This window comes from Tachypleus tridentatus, chromosome 8 (assembly GCF_004210375.1).
Source record: "Tachypleus tridentatus isolate NWPU-2018 chromosome 8, ASM421037v1, whole genome shotgun sequence".
NCBI lineage: Eukaryota > Metazoa > Arthropoda > Merostomata > Xiphosura > Limulidae > Tachypleus > Tachypleus tridentatus.
The window spans coordinates 54,549,858-54,558,836 of NC_134832.1; positions in this window are offsets into that span (position 1 = coordinate 54,549,858).

The window sequence follows — 8,979 nt, forward strand, 5'->3', positions numbered from 1 at the left end:
GGTTTGTTTTGAATTTCGCGCAAAACTACACGAGAGCTATCTGCACTAGTCGTCCATAATATGGCAGTGTAAGACTAGAGGGAAGGCAGCTAGTCATCACCACCCACCGCCCATTCTTGGGCTACTCTTTTACCAACAAATAGTGGGATTGACCGTCACCTTATAACGTCCCCAAGGATGAAAGGGCGAGCATGTTTAGTGTGACCGGGATTCGAACCGGCAATCCTCAGATTACGAGACTCTCGCCTTAACACTCTTGGCCAGGTATAGATTGAGAGCAATGTTTGGAAGAAGTAAAGTCATTATTGTCAGCGAGTTTCATTAGGATGACTGGAGATCAAAATATCGTTTTTGGGTCGATGGGTAAGTCGAGGAGGAACGTGCAACTTTGATGTTAGTAAAACGTTCTAAAATGGTGACATCACACAAAAGGTCAAGGAGAGACGAAATTGAGAGTGGCATAGATATGTCAGTTACACTAACTACATATATAATATGTAATATCTTCCAAATCCTCTTGAAATTAAGGTCACCATGTAACAAATTATATACCTTTCATATATTATTTTTTATGGAAATATTTTCCAAAACATCAATCGTCGAGAAAAAAGTAGAAATTAATATTTTTAAGTGAACTGTTTAGCTACAAAAATAAATAGTGACGTACTTAAATGACGTAGAAAGGGTTGTTTGTGTTTTGTTATCGCAAAGCCACATTGGACTACCTGCTGTGCCCACTGAAGGGAATTGAACCCTTGACTTTAGCGTTGTAAATCCGTAGACTTACCGCTGTCCCAGCGGGGCATGAAAGGGGGTTGTTGGAGAATAAGCAACTTATAAAACCCATTACTAATAAGTTATTAACAAATCGTATTTGTATTGTTCCAATTCTCTGTAAAACACAATTTTTTTTCCATTGTATTTCTCCGTATTCCAGGATTTTTAACAGAATTCACTGCACCTGAACAGCTATGTAAAGAGGATATACTCTCTTGGCAACTTAATAACTTTTTTTATTACGATTTATCATAGTTATCATTGCAGAGCAGACACAATGTCCAAGTGGACAACTTACCTGTAGCCTGCCTCAGGGTAACACGACCTTGTGATCCGTTGTATTAATGGGATATGGGGTGTGTTTTTGTGTCACTAATACACCAGTATCCCTCTAGCGGTACAACGGAATAATCTGCGGATTCACAACGCTAAAAACCGGGTTTCGATACCCGTGGTGGGCAGAGCATAGATAGCCCATTGTGTAGCTTTGTGCTTAATTCTAAACAAACAATACATCAGGGTCAGTAAAGGAAACCAAAACCCAGTCACGTTCAACAGAGGGATTTCAGAGAGATAAGATAAGATAAGAGTTCCTCGTTATTCGTACAAGATAAACTGACGCCTCTTTATCACACTGGTTTATGTTGTGCAAAATATCATGACAGTCCAGGATCAAAGATAATGCCAACCTGCAGAAAAACTAGCTGATATGTGTGTGACCTTTGTTCAGGTGTCATCGCAAATCAAATGCCGTTCTGCCCAAACTGCTTTCTCTAGTAGCTGAATTATAAGTTATCTTGGGTTACATATATCTCAAACCTATCTTTCAAAATTCGGCTCTTCATCCATGCTTTTACTGAAACTGACTATTTGTTTGTTGGTTACTGCATCAAAATATAAGTTTTTTCAGGGAAAGAAACCAACAAAAGAAGTTATAAGTTCAGTCGATATTTGGAAGCGTCAATTAGTTGAGCTAAACATAAGACGAGGTTAAAGTAATTACTTTTGGAACGAACAACGTAATGAATGGATGTATATGAAAGTTATGGAGATAAAAAGAATTTTATAAATTACCCTAAAGAGGTTAATCAATAGGTCAAACGAATACACGTATAAGTATCTATTTGTCTTTGTTTTTTGCATTTAGGCCTTAGTCTCGGCAAAATACGAGTCAGTTAATAATTGTGGTAAGTCAAGAGATGCTTACGTCTGGACAGCGAGATAGTTGGGAGGGCGTTACAAAAGCTGGTCACAGGGTCACATATATTATTTTATCTCTCTTTCTCTGTTTTTTTTTTTTTTTACATTTAGGCCTTAATCTTAGCAGAATCGGAGTAGTTTATAATTGCCAAAAAATGCTTACATCCGGGTAGTTAGAAAGTTGGGAAGACATTTTCGGTTACCTGCTATTCCTTTTTAGGTCGATACAAGATGCGATCTCTGGTGTGTTTACGGGCTAATGCGCAGCCGTGAACGAGTTTATTAGTTTGTTGTTGAGCATGGTGTTACACATATGGATACGTGTTCTACTCACCCGATTTTTAGTGCTATATGGCTTTAGTTCGTTAGTTTGTTTGTTTTTTAAATTTCGCACAAAGCTACTCGAGGGCTCTCTGTGCTAGCCGTCCCTAATTTAGCAGTGTAAGACTAGAGGGCAGGCAGCTAGTCATCACCACCCACCGCCAACTCTTGGGCTACTCTTTTACCAACGAATAGTGGGATTGATCGTAACATTATAACGTCCCCACGGCTGAAAGGGCGAGCTTGTTTGATTTGAAGCGTAGTGATTTGTAAGCATAATACAATATTTTAATACACACTACATGTTTCGACAAACACATTGGTTTGTCTTCTTCAGATATGATATAATTAATCAATCAATCACTTTACTTGGTAGGTATTTTGGTTTTTTATAAAACCGACCTCTAGGGACTGTGGGTAACAGGATGTAACACGTGGGTGTTATCGCATGACAACAATAATTATCTAAAGGAAGCTAAGTGAATGAACTTTGCTAGGTTTTCGTTTATGTTACTAGGGCCATTTTTGTTTTGTATACAAATCTCATTGTTTTAACTTATATCATGTCTGAAGAAAACAGACCAGTGCATTATTGAAATGTGTTGTGTGTATTGAAATGTCTCATATTGTCGATACAAATCTTTGAGTCATACATATATAAGGCTACTGAGCCATCAGAATAAGGAAGGTTATAGAGGCATGAATAAGGGCTACTGTGTTTCAAAATCAAAATAACCTATTACTCAATAACTTATATGTTTTACAGATATAAACATGAATAAATGCTACTTGACTGGTTTAAAATCAAACTACGAAGATTTGGTTTGAATACTTCCGGTTCATAATTAGTTTATTATCAACACAATAATAATGGCTTGTTTGTTTAGAGCTAAGTCACGTTGAGCTATCCGCTGCGTTCACCGCGAGAAATCGAACCACGGATTTCAGCGTTAAGTCAGTAAACTTACCGCTTCTCGATTGGAATTAAAAAGTGACAAAGGTTTCGTCAGTTTATAAGATAAATGAAAGTTACTCTCATGAGAAACCGGCCCGGCATGGCCAGGTGGGTTAAGGTGTTCGACTCGTAGTCTGTGGGTCGTGGGTTCGAGTCCCCATCGCACCAAACATGCTCGGACTTTTAAACATGGGAGCGTTATAATGTGACTATCAATCCCACTATTCGTTGTCAAAAGAGTAGCCCAAGAGTTGGCGGTGGTTGGTGATGACTAGCTGCCTTCCCTCTAGTCTTACACTGCTGAACTAGGGACGGCTAGCGCAGATAGCCCTCGAGTAGCTTTGCGCGAAATTCCAAAAAAAAAAAAAATCACGAGAAACGTAACGGCTGTATGGAAAATTGTTTGGGGGAACAAGTAATATCTGAGCATTTTAGGAATTACTAATGCTTTGTATTTACTTTTTCATATCAAGTCTTATCAACCACTTAATATTCCGTGGTAATTAACTATGAATTATAAAGTTGTTAAGTACAAGGAATGAAAACTGATGCGTGATAAGTAGCAAGAATAATACTTTGTTTTTGTTTTTTTTTGGAATTTCGCACAAATCTACTCGAGGGCTATCTGCGCTAGCCGTCCCTAATTTAGCAGTGTAAGACTAGAGGGAAGGCAGCTAGTCATCACCACCCACCGCCAACTCTTGGGCTACTCTTTTACCAACGAATAGTGGAATTGACCGTAACATTATAACGCCCCCACGGCTGGGAGGGCGAGCATGTTTGGCGCGATACGGGCGCGAACCCGCGACCCTCGGATTACGAGTCGCACGCCTTACGCGCTAGGCCATGCCAGGCCCCAAGAATAATACAAAGGTATTAGAATATCATTGTTTACAGAAACAGGACCACAACCGATTATCTATTCTGGTGGAAAACAGTTGCAATTTGTGCGAATTTGTTTCCCTTTATAATAATACCCCATGTGAAGAAAAAGATCCCTTACTTAGCATAGTATCTTTTTTTTTTTCCCCCTTTTTCAGGTCTAATAAAATCTACGTGTTATTGTTCGTGAGCAAGAAGGGTGAAAAACAAGAGGGAATCCTCAGTAACTGCGGCATTTGAAATTAGCTTAGGCAGGATTAGGGTAAACTAATTTATGAGACCCTTTTATTAGCTGTATTCTTCTACCAACTTCTACCAGTCTACTTTCTAATTGAAACTATTTTAGGCAGGATTAGAGTAACTTGATCTACGACATCTTTGGTATTGTCAAACAACAATCGAAAGGGTCGAACGTCATGAATCTAAAACTGTTGTAAGATCTTAAGTCGGTCATGAGATGACGCAGCAATGAGCTAAACGTTTGTACTTGAAAAAACAAACAAACACCAAAACAACAACAACGAACTCAGAGCTCTTCTTTGAGCCACAATGCGGCGGTTAAAAGTTGTGGTATTTTAGATAGAAGTGACCTCTTGAACTTCCGGCAGTTTCTAAAAACTTGAGTCGTAGTATAATAAGTACACCACTTTCAACATTTGTTTGCTTTAGTGCAAATCTGTCTGTGAGCTCTGCCCTCCACAGGGAATCGAACCGGGTAGATTTTATTGCTACTCCGCCATTATCACAATAACTGAATATATATAGATAGCGATATTTGAAATAAGATCAGTACGAGAGAGTTAATAGCGTTATATCACAGAAAATACATATTGTGTTCAACAGAACTGTATTTTCTTTTCTTTTCTGGGCTAGGAAATCAGATAGAGAGAATGGCAAAAAAAAAAAGAAAGAAAAAAACCGCTGATCGACTGTGTACACGAAAATGTTTGATTACGAGACAAAAGCGCCAGACGTCAACAATAGAAAAGACTGGAAAAATATCAAAGCTAAATATTATCAGATTAGAATAATGTTTCCCAAAATGGGAGTCGCGGTCCTCCTGGTGGGAGTGAAGCTTTTTGGGGGGAGGGCTGCCATAAAATGGGCCAAAAACAAACATTCTGGATTAATTTTAACTCTAAATAAGGGCTCGGCATGGCCAAGCGTGTTAAGGCGTTCGACTCGTAATCTGAGAGTCGCGGGCTCGCATCCCCATCGCGCCAAACATGCTCGCCATTGTTGAGCGCGCCATGCTCTCTCAGCCGTGAGAACGTTATAATGTGACGGTGAATCCCACTATTCGTTGATAAAAGAGTAGCCCAAGAGTTGGCGGTGGGTGGTGATGACTAGCTGCCTTCCCTCTAGTCTTGTTTGTTTTTTTGAATTTCGCACAAAGCTACTCGAGGGCTATCTGTGCTAGCTGTCTCTAATTTAGCAGTGTAAGACTAGAGGGAAGGCAGCTAGTCATCACTACCCACCGCCAACTCTTGGGTTATTCTTTTACCAACGAATAGTGGGATTGACGGTTACATTATAACACCCCCACGGCTAAAAGGGAGGGCAAACATGTTTGGTGTGACGGGGATTCGAACCCGTGACCCTCAGATTAGGAGTCGCACGCCTTAACACGCTTGGCCATGCCGGGCCGGCCCTCTAGTCTTACACTTCTAAATTAGGGACGGCTCGCACAGATAGCCCTCCAGTAGCTTTGTGCGAAATTCAAAACAAACTCTAAATAAACAATAAGCCGATCAAAGAATTGCGTTCAATTAATTAAAGGATACATTATGTCGAAAGAATAAGTTATTATTTTTATTATACCTAAATTGGGGAGTGGGAATATTTTATCACGTTTTGAGGTACTTTTATAGGTTGGAAGGCTCGAACCTTGTTATTCTCATCATGGAAACCTCAGAGAGAAAGAGTGTGGAAACTCACGAGATTATAGAACGTGGTTCCATAGCAGTCCTGCGCATCCAGTGTGCGCGCTCAGAGCTACATCAGGTTGTTTCACCCACAATTAGAGTGTATTGATGATAGATTGCAAAGGATTTGTTTCGTTTTTCTCTGCAATATTTGGTATTTCTATATTTGGAATTTTTAACTGAAAAAGCAAATTATGCGATACGTGAATTTAACGGCCAGGTTAGAGACCTCTAAGATTCATTCAGAGCCATTCTGATTTAGAACTGCTGAAGAAAGGCATATGTGGGAAGAGGGAACGAACATTATGAAAGACCAGTAATTGGTTCTAAGCTTGAGTCATAACACATACGCCACGTTACTAACTCAAACAGCGTAAGTGATTAGCATTATAAATAAGAGAGTAATCTACAACAAATTATAACAAGTTTGAGAAACAACAACAACCAACACAAACATAATAGAACGTTATTCGCTCGCATCACGCATTTTTGCACTTTCATCGAGGAATCGCAAGAAGAGACCTCTTCATGTTTATAACTAAAGATACACAATTTTAATATATCAGTTAATCACGATTGGCATGGTATTTTTTTTCTTCGTTCTGACTTTGTTAATAGAATTTTTGTTAGAGGCAAACAACAACAACAACAACTCTGCTCAGATTACACGAACATTAGTTATCCTGTAGAGGTTTACTATTTGTGTGATGTACCGAGATGATTAGTGCGGGAAATTAATTTACAAGAAAATAACCGCTACTCGCTCATATTTATAGACACCGTATTAATTTACTTATGCCATAAGATTGAGGCACGTGTTTTAACTAAAAGATGTTAGCTTTTGTTTTTTTACTCATGGCAGACTATTCAGTTTGTGTAAAAGAAGGAATTTGATAATTACTTGTTCCTGTATTTTTGCTGTTTCAGTGTTGGACAGTTAGTTTTCTATTGGCGACCTATATATATATATATATACACACACACACACACACATATGTGTGTGTTAGTTTGTTATAACAAAAAAAACAAGCCGCAACAAAGATAAAAAGAAACAACACTGCACTAATTGAAAGGATTCGAGGGTACAAACTATAACGTGGGATATAAAAGGTAGCCTAGGTTTTGGAGGTGACTGCTCAGGTAGGACTTACATTGCGGTGGAGATACACCGTCTATTAATCTTAACCTCCATTTGCCAGTCTCACGTAGAGGAAAAATAAAGTAAAGGAATAGCAATAGAAATAAGGGATATAGAAATTAGGAGAGCGAAATGTAGGTGCTCAAGCTCACAACATCCCATACCTATATCACCCTTCACTGCCTGCAGACAGTTTTGGGAAGATGACTGCTTTTCAAAGTAAAGAAGAATAAAAATAAGAATAAGACAAATAAGGTACTACTATTTTAGGGCAAAAAGTTAAATATATGTGTATGTATATGTAAAGGTTTTCCAATGATTTCGTAAACAACTTATTTTAAATTTCTAGATGATGTATCAAGACGGTAAATTACTTCAGCTATTGGAATGATCCCGTCAGTGAGAAGATAAAAAAAAAGCTACTGAAGTTTCATTTTCTCATTCTTTTTACCTCACTAGTGGCACAGCGGTGTGTCTACTGGTTTGCGTTTTCTTATATCAAAGCCGTATCGGGCTATCTGCTGTATCCACCGAGGGGAATCAAACCGCTGATTTTAGCGTTGTAATGCTGAATACTTACCGCTGTCCCAGCGGGGAACGTATGTCTGCGGACTTACAACGCTCGAAACCGGGTTTCGATATCTGTGGTGGGCAGAGCACAGGTAGCCCATTATGTAGCTTTGTGCTTAATTTATAAAAAGAACAACTCATTTTTTTTTCCTAATGTGATGCAGTTTAAAACATACTTATTATAAGCTCGTTTGTACAAACACAGACTCGGTCCTCTGAACTGAATACCAGGAAACCTCAATAATGCGTCAGCTATCCTTTATTGACATAATGTTTGTCTGAAAGTTGAAAGCTTTCTTTGATGTTTAAAATCTTTTACATACTTGACGTTTTGAAGCTATTTAAGTTTTTGTTATTTTATTTCACCCTGTTAAAATATGCCTTACTAAACAAGTAAAAAAAACGTCAGTCGACACGATATACCAAACCTATGACCAAACCTATGTATTATTTATTTATAGAATGGATTTTTCCCTTCGATCGACCCCGTACCTTCAGGTAAGTCCAATAATCACTCTGCAACGTGGCACGCACACTCATCGATTCGGTTATCAGTCTGTCGTAAAACCTGTGTTGCATGTTTAAAACATGTAAAGAGGTTAGATGGTGTTTTGTAGCGACGTATGGTTCATGTCCTGTTCTGTAATGATGATGTATTACAATTGTAGCAACGTAATATAAGTGTAATATTGCTACTGATTGTTGTTCTAGTTCGAACGTGCGTGTGAGGTGTGTGAGAAAAAAGAAATAAAAAATACATTGAAAATATTTTATTCCATATCAGCATAAATATTTCACGAATATAATGACGGATTAAACCTAACTGTTTCACTGTACTTTTTCGCCAATTTAACTTCGAAAATGACAAGAATTGCTTATTCTACCGTCCAGTAATAATTCAGGGACAATTTGTTAATTTCAAAGAATGATGAAATTACTTCAATAATTATAAGAAACTCTCGAGTGGTCATGCTAACAAGTATTAAAATACTACTGCATGGGCTCTGAGAGACTTGTATGTCTGTCCGTCTGACTGTTTGTTGTCGCAAATTATTGAACCGGTTTGAATATACTTCGTAGAGAAGGCGTTACCGTTCTGTTAGCACGAAATAAATTTAAAAGACATTTTATAGAAAAAGATGTTACCGTTTTCTTAAGGCGAAATAGCTCTGAAGACATTTTGTAAAAAAGGTGTTATCGCTCTATTAACG